Source organism: Prionailurus viverrinus, chromosome B1, assembly GCF_022837055.1.
Source record: "Prionailurus viverrinus isolate Anna chromosome B1, UM_Priviv_1.0, whole genome shotgun sequence".
Classification (NCBI taxonomy): domain Eukaryota; kingdom Metazoa; phylum Chordata; class Mammalia; order Carnivora; family Felidae; genus Prionailurus; species Prionailurus viverrinus.
In genome coordinates, this window is record NC_062564.1 from 115,646,682 (window position 1) to 115,661,378 (window position 14,697).

The window sequence follows — 14,697 nt, forward strand, 5'->3', positions numbered from 1 at the left end:
GAGCCTACTTCAGATTCTGTGTCTCCCTCTCTCTCTGCTCCTCCCCTGTTGGTGCTCTGTCTCTCAAAAATAAGTAAACATTTAAAAAAAATCAACTGAAATTTCCTTCATTATTATTATTATTTTTTTGCGCTGAAATATGTACTCAAATGGCATTCTGTAGAGAAAATGGGGGGAAGAAATCCAATGGAATTATAGTGAAAAGCTGAAGTCAACCAGCTATACTAGAAAGGCACTGCTGTGGTCTGGGAAAAGCAAAGAAGAATGGAAAAATCCTTGCAGTTCCTAACAAGGCAAAAAGTTTAGTTTGGCCTTGTCAAGTACAAATAGAACTTGGGTGGCAGAGAGAAAAAAGCAAAGGAATGCTTTCCTAGTTGTGTTTTTCTCCTTTCCCCAAATGGAAAATTTTATTGCTGTTTCTTCTGATTTCCATATTGTTTTGGTGGTTCCTACCACAATGAATTGTTTTAAAAAAATCACTTCAGCATTTTTCTCTCTTTATAAAATAGAAGAAATTTGAATTAATGAGAAAAAAATTTCTTTTAGGAGGATAATAACTTGGAGTACATGAAAGCAAGAGGATTTCTAAGTGAGTGAGGGACTCTCCCCCAATTATTAGAAGAAGATATGACCCTGCAGTTGTTGTAGCTCCTATGCAGGAGACCCCCAGTAACTGTCCCAAATTTGATGCCAGAGCCCTATTTGACTTGGTTAATATACATATGTGTGTGTATATATATATATATATATGTGTGTGTGTGTGTGTGTGTGTATACACATACACACACACACACACATATATACACATATACACACACATATACATATAGACTCATCTATCCAACTGTCTATTTTACATCTCTTACACGTCAATAAATCCTACCCCTAACCTGTGCACTCTTCCATATCTCTGAGGCAATGTCCCTAGTCAACAACGATTGTCTTTTGTCTCTTTAAAATATATAGAAATATAAATAAATCTATATAAATAATATAAATATATATATAAACATATATGTGTATATAAATAATATAAATGTGTATATATATATATTTTAAAGAGACGAAAGACAATCGTTGTTGACTAGGGACATTGCCTCAGAGATACGGAAGAGTGCACAGGTTAGGGGTAGGATTTATTGACAGTTGGATAGATGAGTCTATAGATCAGAGAGGTGAAGTCCAGAAATATTAATCTGGGAATGGAAAATAGTTAAACCTATGAGAATTTGATAAAATTACCTAGGGAAAAGGCTTGACTAGGAAAGAGAAGTTCCAATATTAATACCTGCGAAACTCCAACATTTTGACATCAACTAGAGATGGAGAAACCGATAAAGGAGGCAAATGATTAGAAGCAGTAATGTAGGAGAAAACCAGGAGATGTCTGGAGAGGAGTGTTGTATGAAGGAGAGATGGATCAACAGTGTCATCTCCTACTGTGGAATTAAGTACGCTAAGTTTAGAAAAGCCTCCACAACATTGGCAATAATAGAGACATTTACTGACCTTGATAAGGACAGTTTCTGTGGAGATGGAAACTAAGGTGTAGTTTGCCAAAATGGCTTGAGGATATACAAGGGGACTGCATCTTAATATATTTCCACCAAGTAAGAAATGAGGAACAATAAGAGACAATAAACCACAAGGTCAAAATTAATAGGAAAGGAGGCAACAGCAGATAAGCAGTATCAACACATTTTTGGAAGATGGAAAGCACAGGAAGTAGAGGCTGACTTGACCTAGCAGAGCGTAGGGGGGGGATATATGCTTAGGTACCTGGGGGCAGCGGCAGGGTTGAGTAGTTTTGATGAGGAACAAGTCAGTTCGCCCTGTGGAACTCTTTAGATGTTCTGCAGTTGGATTCAGCAGGTACTTCAGAAGGTGGGTGTGAGTACCTGGATGAAAATAGAGATGTTCATTGAAAGTTGTTATACAGTGACCAAGCTCACTGATTCCCTTCCTTATGTGACCCAGCCAGAGGACTACATTCCCATGTGTCTCCTGCCTGCCCAAGAATTTTATTCTCTGGAGAAATTGGATTAGAGAGAAACTTTTGACTTTGGGACACGTAGTCCAGTGAAAGGACAGGACGAGGCATGGAGTTGTAAATACACAGATTAAATGAACATTTTCATACCGAATTATAGTTCTTGGATGCCTTTCCCCTGCTATGCTCCCAGAATTCTGTCAACAGACTGGTAAGCAGATGGGAGGATTCTTCTCTGGAGAACCTAAATTACCCCTAAAAAAAGACTGACAAACACTGATATTTTCAGATTCACCCAGCGAAAAGTCACTGCCTTAGATTTCTCAGACCACTATAACAAAATGCCAAAGACTGGGTGGCTTAAGCATTTATTTATTTCTCAGTTTTGGAGGCTGGGAAATCTGGTGAGAGCCCTCTTCCTGGCTTGAAGATAGCCAGTTGCCTTCTCGTGAGGATTTCTTTCTTTTCCTCTTCTTATAAGGCCACCAATCTTATCCAATTAGGACCCCACTCTTAGCACTTCATTTAACCTTAATCCCTCCTAAGAGCCCTATCTCCAAATATAATCACTTGGGATTAGAACTTCAATGTATGGATTTAGGAGGGGATACAATTCTGCAGCCGCTCTGGAAAACAGTGTGGAGGTTCCTCAGAAAATTAAAAATAGATCTACCCTATGACCCAGCAATAGCACTGCTAGGAATTTACCCAAGGGATACAGGAGTGCTGATGCATAGGGGCACTTGTACCCCAAAATTTATAGCAGCACTCTCAACAATAGCCAAATTATGGAAAGAGCCTAAATGTCCATCAACTGATGAATGGATAAAGAAATTGTGGTTTACATACACAATGGAATAGTACGTGGCAATGAGAAAGAATGAAATATGGCCTTTTGTAGCAACGTGGATGGAACTGGAGAGTGTTATGCTAAGTGAAATAAGTCATACGGAGAAAGACAGATGCCATATGTTTTCACTCTTATGTGGATCCTAAGAAACTTAATAGAAGTCCATGGGGGAGGGGAAGGAAAAAAAAAGAGGTTAGAGAGGGAGAGAGCCAAAGCATAAGAGACTCTTAAAAACTGAGAACAAACTGAGGGTTGATGGGGGGTAGGAGGGAGGGGAGGGTGGGTGATGGGTATTGAGGAGGACACCTTTTGGGATGAGCACTGGGTGTTGTATGGAAACCAATTTGACAATAAATTTCATATTAAAAAAATAAAAATAAATAAAAGTTTCCCTAAAAGGAAAAAAAAAAGAAGGGGATACAATTCAGTGCACAGCAGTAAGGAAGAAATAAATGTCAATAGTTTGTCTTTTAATATATTTGGGGTCTGTTTATAATGGCAGTCATCCCACCATGATTAATACAAAAGGATCCAACAGAAAATAAGAGTGAAGGGGTTGTCTGTCAGGCACAAAACTTTCTAGAGGGCAGCCAACCTCTCCCAACTAAAACAGAAGACAAAGGGCTTTAGGAGAAAGGTCTCTAGGTGAAAAAATGGAATGGATGTGTTAAAATGTTTGGGAAAAATTATTCAGAGGTTCATCAGATCTCTTGGAAAGAACATTCAGAAAAAAATAAATAATAAACATAAGGGAAGCTAAGAAATGGCAGTCTGAGTCCAGGAAAACGAAAATGCTGTATGAAAAGGAAATATTCATTATGTACAACTTGAGTTGAACAGTGAATATTTACTGGTTATAGTAATGTAAATGACTGCTGACAGCCAAATATTACAATAAAGTTATACTGAGAAGATGAAGAAGGAAAGGGACATGTGTATACGTCTGTTATGACATACTTTAACTTCTGTAACAAGAAGTGTATGGAAATTGTTTAAAATAGATCAATTAGTAGCAGTATAATCGTGTAATTTTAAAAAACACATAATTCCTAGTAGAAAAAACATAAAAGTTGAAAGTGGTTTTCACTGCCAGTGGGGTGAGGAACAGGATTGTGGACTGGGCAGGGGAGTGTTAGTTTTCGCTAAAACCTTTTAGTACTAGCTGGATATTTCAAAACTATATGTATAATTTGCATAAAAATCAGTTACACATTTTAACTTTTTAAAATATATTGAATGAAAAGTGAGGAAGGGGAAATGGGAGCATCAAAAGCTCTTTCAGGTAGCTTTGCCCCCAAAGAGGAACAAAGGTATACAGCAGCTCCAATATTCAAGAGTGGGCTGAAACTTTTTTTTTTTCAAAATAATTAATTAATTTATTTATTTGGACAGAGAGATAGAGAATGAGCAGGGGAGGAGCATAGAAAGAAGGAGAGAGAGAGAATCCCAAGCAGGCTATACACTTGGTGTGGAGCCCGACACAGGGCTTGAACTCATAAACCCATGAGATCACAATCTGAGCTGAAACGAAGAGTTGGATGCTTAACTGACTGAGCCACCCAAGCGCCCCAGACTTAAACATTTTTTAAAAATTAAAGTAATAACGCTTAGTTAACAAACCAAATAGTGCAGGTTAATAATGAAAAGCAAAGTTTCCTGCCCCACCCTTTCCAGCTCATTGCTCTCCATTCACTTATAAACGTTTAAACATAGTGTCTGTCAGCACAGAACCTGCGTATGGTTTCCTGCCCCAGGAGAGAAGGCACAGATAGCTATAAAGGGAGAGGAATGTCCCACGATCCTCTTACTATCTGGGGCTGGATGCCCCTTTAGAGGGAGGGATGCCCGGGGAGAAAGCTAGGAAGCAGACAGGGCATTTCTGGGTCACTGCTCTGCGCAATCCTGTGATCTCTCAGAATCAGCATCCTCACTAGGAAGACGCCTACTGGAAGAAGAAAGAAAAACCAATTCTGTGTGTGGCATAGCTTAAAGTTGTGAGGACCGCATTCCACAAGGGAAGTAAAAAGAGTGATTTCCCATCTCTGTCCCTCTTGAGAAAAAGGGTGAGAAGAAACTCACAAAAGCTTTCTGTTGGTATCTTTGTCCAGATCCTGTGTGGCCATAATTATAAAGAGGCATAGAATGGTTCTTGTGGTCACAGTTCTACAAGTGTATGGTATGTAGGGATGCATTTTATTGCACTCCAGTGCCTATAACCATAACAATATGTTGTAAACATACACTGCTTACTTTCTGAACATTAATGAAACAACTATACTAGTTCAGAAGAACAACCAAAACTATAAAAGATTTCAAAAGAAACATAAAAAAACCCTAAGGAAAATGACTTAGCTGGCCTGCAGATCATTATCTGATGATTTTTAAAGATTACATTTTAAATTATTTGGCATCCTATGCTTCTCCTGTTCCCAGCATATTTAAGAGAATGACAGATGTGCCGAGTTTAATGTAATACAATCCATTATAAAAATTACTGAACTAAAATGCTATAGGCAGGGCTGAGCACAGGTATGAGCCACTGCCCTGGACTGAGAATTCCTTTTTGGAGGGAGGTTGTGATAACCAACTTGGGAAGAATCAGCCACCCATTTCCAGAGGGATATTTCATATGTATTCCCCAACAGAGACCCAACTCTGAAGTTTTCCATGATATTGTCATATTGACATGTTGACAGAGGAGTAGATAGTTGCATCTTTGAGCTGTGGCACACAGTGACACCAGCCTGGAAGAGGGACCAGACTTCAGGGACCAGACAGGTAAGTAAAATAGTATTGATGGTGGGACACAAGAGTACTTGTGTTAAATGAAGCCTTCACTTATATGGTAATTGGCAATCTGCCCTTATCCCCAGGGGATACATTCCAAGACCCCCAGTGGATGCCCACAACCACAGATAGCAGTGAGCCCTGTGTATACTATGTTTTCTCCTATACGTACACACCTACAATAAAGTGTAACTTATAAATAAGGCACAGTAAGAGATTGAAAACAATAACTACTAATAAAGTAGAACAATTACAATAACACACTGTAATACAAGTTATGTGAACGTGGTCTCTCTCTTTCTCAAAATATATTATTGTACTGTACTTGCCCCTCTTGTGCTGCTGTGAGATGAGATGGAATGAGGCGAATGATGTAGGTGTGGTGACATAGCGTTAGGCTACTACATATCGTCAGAAGGAAGAGTGTCTATTTGCAGATTGCTGTTGACTATGGGTAACTGAAACTGTGAAAAGTGAAACCATGGATGAGAGGGAGGATGCTGTACATACATCTACACATACACGTAGCAGCCACACTGAGCTGGCCAAACAAGAGTCTGCTGGTCACATCCTTCTTAGGGGCTGCCAACTTGTGATCTTTGATTAGCTCTAGGAACACTGCCCCTGTACAAACTCTAGGTTCAGAAATGACCTCTAGAGTCTCCAGTATTTCTGACCCCATCCTGGAGCAGAAATGATTTAGGCCTAACATAGTTTAATCCAAAATAACTGTCTAAAGTCCACCTATCCTTCAAGTCCTGCTCAAACTCCAATTTGTCCATGAAATTATCCCTTTCACCCCCTGAGATTTAGACTTGCCCTCTGCTGACCTTGCTTTTTTTTTTTTTAGGTTTACTTATTTATTTTGAGAGAGAGAGAGAGAGAGAGAGAGAGAGAGAGAACACAAGCAGGGTAGGAGCAGAGAGAGGGAGAGAGAGAATCCCAAGCAGACTCTGTGCTGTTAACACAGAGCCTAATGCAGGGCTTGAACTCACGAACCATGAGATCATAACCTGAGCTGAAATCCAGTTGGTTGCTTAACCACCGGAGCCCCCCAGGTATCCCCTGCTGACCTTGCTTCGTATTTCTGTTACAACAATTCCACTGTCCCTTATTGCAATGGCTTGGGTATGTGTCAGCTTTAGCCCCCCCAATGGCCCAGCCTTACATATAATTCTTTGTAAAGTTTAAATGAAGGAATTTCTTAGTATTTTAAATGGCATATAGAAATTATAAAAAATCCTGTATCTGTATCCAAACCAAAGAGTATCTCCCCCTCCCCAAACTAATTCTCTTCCCGTTTCTCAAACTGGTATTCCTCAGAACATTAGTCCCAAGCTTCCTTAAAAATGCTCTGTGAACAAATGGTGGACTCCATATCCTGACAAAGAGTCACAAAGCACATTGACATTGTAAAAGCTCTGAGAAGATCAGGAGACACCAAAGAAATGTTTACTTTTTTCACCCAGGGTTCTCTTCATTTATTTGACCAAAGATCCCTTTTCAATAGGACTATTTAATGGCTTGCTCTTGGAATGTAGCCTTTGCCAAGGCAGGGAGGACAGACTGGCCCCAGGCTGCCTACAACCAAGTCCTTACCATTCATTGTCCTTGGGTAGATTACTTGACTGCTTGATGCCTAAGCTTTCTCATCTGTAAAATAGGCGTAATAGAAGGACATACGTTTATAGGGCTGCTATGAAGGTTAAATGAATTAATACATGTACACTATGTGCTTCAGCCTAGATTTGGAGTTTAGGCTAGAAAATCAGGCCTCTGGGGCGCCTGGGTGGCTCAGTCGAGTAAGCATCCGACTTCAGTTCAGGTCGTGATCTCAGGGTTCATGGGTTGGAGCCCCGTGTCAGGCTCTCTGCTGTCAACACAGAGCCTGCTTCGAATCCTCTGCCCCCAATCTCTGCCACTCCCCCACTGGTTCGCTTTCTCTCAAAAATAAGTCAATAAACATAAAAAAATACGAGAAAAAGAAAATCAAGCCCATGTGTTTCATATTCAACAACTGAGAAATAAGATACTGATCTGTTAGCTTTGCTACCAATAAAAAGCATTTAAAGAAGGAGGCATGCTGATGGGTTTGCTAATATGATCCACCACGACCCTGCCTTACCCACTCCACTTCACCACTTTGATTGCAGTGTCTCGGTCAGAGAGGCCAGGATGGACATGTCTTTCTTTGTAGGGGCAGAGTGAGCAGGGAAAGTGTTTGTCTCGGTGAACTAGTTTGCTAGGGCTACTGTAACAAAGTACCACACATTAAGTGGCTTAGAGCAACATAAATTTACATCTCCCCTTTCTGGAGGCTAGAAGTCTGAAGTGAAGGTATGAGCAGGGCCATGCTCCCTCGGAAGCCTGTAGGGGAAGAACCCTTCCTTGCTTCTTCCAGTTTCTGGCAGCCCCAGATGTTCCCTGGCTTGTAGCAGAGTGATTCCCACAATTCTCCCAGTCCCTTCATGTGGACTTTCCTCTGTGCACATTCGTCTCTGTGTCTATAAAAACATCAGTCATCCAAGGTTACAAACCACATTAAGGCCCTCATTTCAACAAGATTACCTCTGTAATCTAGACCCTATTTCCAAATAAGGTCTCATGCTGAGGTATGGGGATTAGGACTTTGACATATCTTTTTTTATGGGGACACAATTCCACCTACAACATCTTGAGACCAGGTGTCTAAAATAGAGGAAAAGAGGTTGAAGATAAGTTCTGAGGCTTCTTCCCCACATCACCAATCAGAGACATAATTCCTCTTTATTTGGGAATCCAGAAGAGAATCCAGAAGTCCCTCAGTCCTTTCTCTCTTCCTAGGGCTGAAATTTAGAAATGTACCCCTCTCTCTATGGAAAATGAGGAAGTAGGGAGATGTCACCCCCCCCCCCACCCGCCCCCAGTCCTCAAAATGTAGCCCAGGGATAGCTCTGGGATTAAATAGGTCTTTTGGAACTTCTTGTTGTCCTGCTTAGGTCCTTCCATCTCTCAAGGGTATATCCGTGTTTACTGAAAAAAAGAAACTGGTTACCTAGACACTGGAAGACTTGAGTACTCCTTGGTGTTGCACTTGGGGCCACCTCAATTGGCTATGCCCTTGGGACCTATGTTCTTTCAGGCCTGATTTTTTTTTTTTTTTTTTTGGCAATATCCTCATTAGTCTTAGAAACAACTTTTAGTGGCTAATGCACAACAACAATATGTATTTGGATTTTTAATAAAGTTTTGGGGGAGGGGAATGGTTATTCAATAATGAGGGAAAAAGATGGAGTTACACGTGGAGCAAAGATAGTGTTCCAAATAACAATGTATAGAACAAGCCAGGCATTTTAGTCTGGGGAGAGGAGCTAGGAAGTGTCAAATGTTTACGAAATGCTTGATATGTATTGTCTCACTGAAATCTCACGCCCTGTGAGGCCTGAGGGTGGGCTATAGGTTGGGGCACTCTGTCTCCAGAGCTTGCACTTTTTGGAACAGAGCTACACACCCTCCTCTGCATGTTACAGAGGATGTTGCTCTTATCTCTTTGCCCTGAGAGAAGTTTGTAGAAGTTCTTCCACAGCGCTTGATACATTTGGAATTATTCCTTCAGAACAGGAAGTGGTCTACACTCACCTAATTTGTTGCCTGTCACCTTGTAGGCAAATTCTTAGTTAAATGAATGAATAATTTTTTTACCAAAGAATCTTTTGAGGATTTTTCTGATCCACGCAGATGTTACAGTCTTGAAAGTAGAATGATGAATAGTGATTGATGTCCAAGCTGATGATCTATATTCAGAGAAGAGACATTATGTTGACCATTGTTTTTCATGACTTAGAACTTTCCCCCTCAGTTTTAAACTGAGAAAACCCAATTTCTTCCTAGGTCTCTTCATGGAAGTGTCCGGAAACTGGTGCTCAATGCTAGTGCCTTAGTATCCTCTGGGAACCTGCTGAGTGGTCACTTGTAGAGGCTCTTTCTAGACTCACTGGGATAAGGTGACTTTCAGCCATTGTCAGTAGAGAAACACATGGTAATCTGGTGTCCCGTTCAAATCTCAAGTTCATTTACATAGTGGATTTTAGAATGCAAGGATTTGACTGGCCTTGGTGTTACATTCTACTTCCTATGAAGCACCTGATTTCTGGAGACCCTGAAGCACAGGGTGGGTCTAATAAATTCATGGAAGGAAATGCATATATTAGAAGAATCTCAAATCAAAATCTGATGGTAACTGACCCTATGACTTGCTTTGGGAAATGGAAGGAAATGGAAAGGAAGGAAGCTGTGGTTAAACTCAATACCCTTGCCTTATGCTATTCTAGACGATTTGTTCATATAGGACAAATGAAAGAGCAAGAGGAAATAATGTATTCAGGAAAAAATAGGTATTGGAGGCTAAATGGGGGCCAAAGGTAGGCAAAGAGTATGTCTCTTCTGTTTTCTAAATTTAAGAGAGAAAAAAAATGGCTACTGCTTCTTAGTCTGGTGGTTTCTGGCAGCCTAGATCTTCAAATATTTTTTCAGTAGCTTCTATTTCTTAATTCAGTCATTCATTTATTAGTTTATTCCTTGATTGACTTGAATAACAAGCATTTATGGTGTACCTACTGTGTGCCAGGCACTCCATGGGACACTTAAAATATAGAGATGAATGAGACCTATTGCCCATCTTCCAGAGTTTGTGGAAGAATTTAAACATGGAAACAGAGTAGACTGGAAACACCTTGGAGGCAGAATATTCATCAGGTAACACCAATACCTGGCATGGTGACTGGTACATAGTAGGCATTTAATAAATGTTTATTGAATGTCTTAATGAAGGTATTGGTTTGACATTAATAAAGCAATTATGACATTTTAGTGTTAAACTACAAAATACACGTAATATAGTCAAAGACTTCAGTAAATACCAAAAAGAGATTTGTGTGGTAGGAATTTAATTAAATTTGCTGATTGAGAAAATATCCCAACATAATCTATACAGTAGACATTCTTTAATATAGTGAAACCTCAACTGTGCTACAGCACAGCTAAGTTCCGACTACGCTTTAAATGATTCATCCTGAGTTAAACGTCTCAGGGTAGAGTGTTCTTCCTTAAAACTGGCTGATATTTCATTCAGCTGTGGCTCAACCTGAGGAAAACAGCTGATATCAGAAGGGCATCAATTGTTCTAGTTATATCTGTGAAAAGAATAGCATGGCATGGGATGACAGTTGCTATGAGGACATTTATAACAGTGGTGTGTTTATATTCTTATTGATTTCTGATAGCACTTTTAAAATAGAAGCCATAAATTATGTATGGCCAAGACCTATTAAGAACTGCAAGGGAACTACACTTAAAACAAATGGCCCAAGAAATGTAAAGTCAGCTGGCTTAGAGCAAGAATTTCTAACAATCATTTATTTGTAACCGGTACTAGTCATGCTTGTGGCCTTACTGGATGCTAAGGGGTGTCTCTGGTGTGGCCACAACCAGGGGTCAGTTACCAGCTATGGGGAGTGCACATATGATCCAGTGCCTGCCAAGGACTAGGGGTTATATTACCAGGGGCTCTAGGATTTTGCTGATTTCCACAGATGACTGCCAACAGAGGGCCACGAAGTTCCGCCTCATGAGACTGTGTCCTTTATAACTGAGCAACACTCTTTCCATAGCATGATAGAGACAGAAGAGCATGAGATAGGGCTGCACATGTCCAATATCAGGGCCAGTGACACTGCTAGTTTGAACATGCTTCAGCCATGGCTTTTCCCAGAGCTGCATAAGGAGGTCTTGAAGCATCAGCTGTCCTGGAACAAAATAGTGGCATGTTCTAAGCTCTTCTAGTCAAAGAACTCTGTGGATAAGGGATTATACTTATATGAATGTTCTTTTTGAAGTTCAGGCCCAATAGCATGTGACAATTTGGCTTGAAGGACTGCAGAGAGAACATTCCTTAGCTTCACCTAATGTTTGAAGACATACAAACAGCTCCTAGGAGTGCTTTTTAATGCCTTCTAACTGTGTAAGTGGAGGAAGACATCCAGAAGAAAGTAGGAAAGTATACAATCTGTGTGGAGAACAGAAGAAAGCATACAAACAGTTTCTGAACAGCATGCACAGTGACTTTGTGGCCACCTGTACCTAGACTTTTCCTGCTAGCACCAGTCAGGGAATGAGCTAGTTGTTCTCAAGGATGGTTGAATGACCAGGGCTGGAAATCAATCTCTGGGCATGAGCTGGCTCTATGACAATTAAAAGGCACATCCCGGCCCTTTTCAATAGCTTCATCATAGGGCAGGGACCTAGAATCTGGAAAATGGTTGGCCAATGTTCTGAGACCCCTCCTCCTGGCATGTAATGTGGAAGTGAAGTTCATTCTTTCAGCTAATATTTATTGTTTGGTACATGCTAGTTTCCAGGACTATAGAGGTGAGAGACCCAGACTGCCTTGATGGAGTTTGCTATTAGCCTAGTGAGATAGATAGATAGATAGATAGATAGATAGATGAAAGAAAAAGAAAAAAAAGTTTTAAAACCCAGTCATAAAAATAAATATATATTTTCAAATAGTGATATGTGTTGTAAAAGAGAGAAGTACAGGATACTTTGAGGCATTGTTATAGAAAAGCCTAATTTAAATTTGGAGGTTGGGGAAGGCCATATTTTGAGTAAGTGACATTAAGCTGAGAGTTGAGTTGAAGTTAGCCTGCATGTGTGAGGGGTGGGAGATGAGCCCTGGGGATATGGGAAGGCTAAAGGAACAGCAGATGTCTTGTGGGGGAAATCTAGCCCTTCTGAGGAATGGAAGAAAGCCAGGGTGGTTGTTATGTAGCGTCTGACACAGAGATGGGTATGACTTGATGTGGGAGGTAGGCAGGGAACATACCATTCAAGGTTTTATGGGCCATGTTGGGCATTGTGATTTTTTAAAATGTTTATTTATTTATTTAGAGAGGGAGAGAGGGAGAAAGCACATGTGAGCAGGGGAGGGGCAGAGAGAGAGAGAGGGAGAGAGAGAATCCCAAGCGGTTCCTCACTGTCAGTGCAGAACCCCACGTGGGGCTTGAACCCATGAACCATGAGATCATCACCTGAGCCAAAAACAAGAATTGGATGCTTAATCTATGGAGCCACCCAGGAACCCTAAGAATTGTGATTTTGTCCTAAGGATGGAATGTGGTGGCCCGTGACCTGTAGTGGGCAGCTGCTGACCTGAATCATACTATGATACTGCTTCTCAGCAGTGGTTTTTTTGTTTTGTTTTGTTTTTAAGGGATTGGAGTGTGACTTTGGGTACAATGCCAAAGAAACAGAGTCACATTTCATAACACATTTTGTAGGTTATCAATGATGATGGTGATAGTGCTTTGTCAAGGTTGTGAGAAAGGCACGCAATCCTGCAGGAAAATACTTCATGTTAACTGGATATCCCACAAACTTCCAATGCTACAAGCACATGTGCAAACTTCCAGGAAGGAGGGGCCAGTAAACAGAGAGGGTCCTTGCTAAAAGGTGAATCTGAAGGCAGTTGTTCACCCCCTTGTAAGCTGCTGCCTCCTACCATCAATTCAAGAAATAAAAAGTGGGTTTAAATAGCCCCCTCACTGACCCTTCTCTTAAGCTTGACATTTTTTTTCCTGTATGTTTCTTAGGAAAGAATAACCAAAAAATACCAAGCTGCAAAATCTTTAACACTCCAAAGAATGCCCGTGGTGCTGCCCACATTTGCAAAGCCTGAGCTGGGATTTTGTTTTTGATTGAGATTCTAACAATAATCCCAAGGAGCATGTACCTTTTGAGATGTTTTTTATAAGTATGTAACTTAACATGTTTTGCATTTGGCCTGGGAACTGATTTTATTTCTTTTAAATTTGGTGTATGGGAAGCATATGTATAATTATGTGTAGAAACCTACCACCCCAATGAAACAGGGAAAACCTATGGATCAGAAGAGGAAAGGGCTATCATTTCAAGTTAGGTTTTTATGAGTTCAACCATCAAATATTTAAAAAGGAAGTAGCTGTCTAAAAGCATTATTTATAGAATATCACATAAACTATATGATCTACTGTTTATGGATGTATTAGTTCAGAAGAACAATAAATTCTTGGTTTTAAGTAAGTGTTAGAGATGGCAACCATGACCTCTACAGAATAAAAGTAGGTTGGAGAGGCGATGGACTAATTGTTTCAGAAGATTGAGAATGAGAACAAAAAAGTGCTAGGATCGCACAGGGTGTGTGAACTCCTCACACTGCTCAAGACGTGGCCGACAGCCATCAGTCCTAAGGCAGTAAATTGGAGCTAATACTAAACTTACTACGTGCCTTATTCCATAGAAAAATAGTTTCACTTTCACCTTAAGAGAAATGGGAAACTAATAAAAACCTACTTGACAGCTAGAAGTATGGCCATGAAGAAAAATGATTCCAAAGCCATTGGCAGATAGGGGCTGGATCCACCGAACTGAACACTATGAGGTTTGAACAAATATTTTTCAAGTCCTATTTGGCACGGGACTGTGAAGCTGGCCTTCTAGAAAGGACAGCAGGCCAGTCTTACCCTGGTCTTACTATTATTATTTATGATTCTTGATTGTCCATTGAGTCCCATTTTAAAAGTCCAGAAATTCAAAGGGCGCCTGGGTGGCTCAGTCGGTCAGGCGTCCTGGCTCAGGTCACGATCTCCTGGTTTGTGAGTCCGAGCCCTGCGTCAGGCTTTGTGCTGACAGCTGGGATCCTGGAGCCTGCTTCGGATTCTGTGTCTCCCTCTCTCTCTGCTCCTCCCCCGCTCGCACCCTGTGTCTCTCTGTCTCTCAAAAATGAATAAATGTTAAAAAAAAAACTTTTTTTAGGTCCAGAGATTCTTGGGACACCTGGGTGGCTCAGTCAGTTGAGCATCCTACTTTGGCCTGGGTCATGCTCTTGCAGTTTGGAGTTCGGGGCTCCACATCAGGCTCTCTGCTATCAGCATCAAACCCGCTTGGGATCCTCTGCCCCCCTCTCTCTGCCCCTCCCCCACTTGTGTTCTCTCAAAATAAATAAATAAATAAACATTAAAAAAAAAAGTCCAGAGATTCCATACTTGAGTATAAG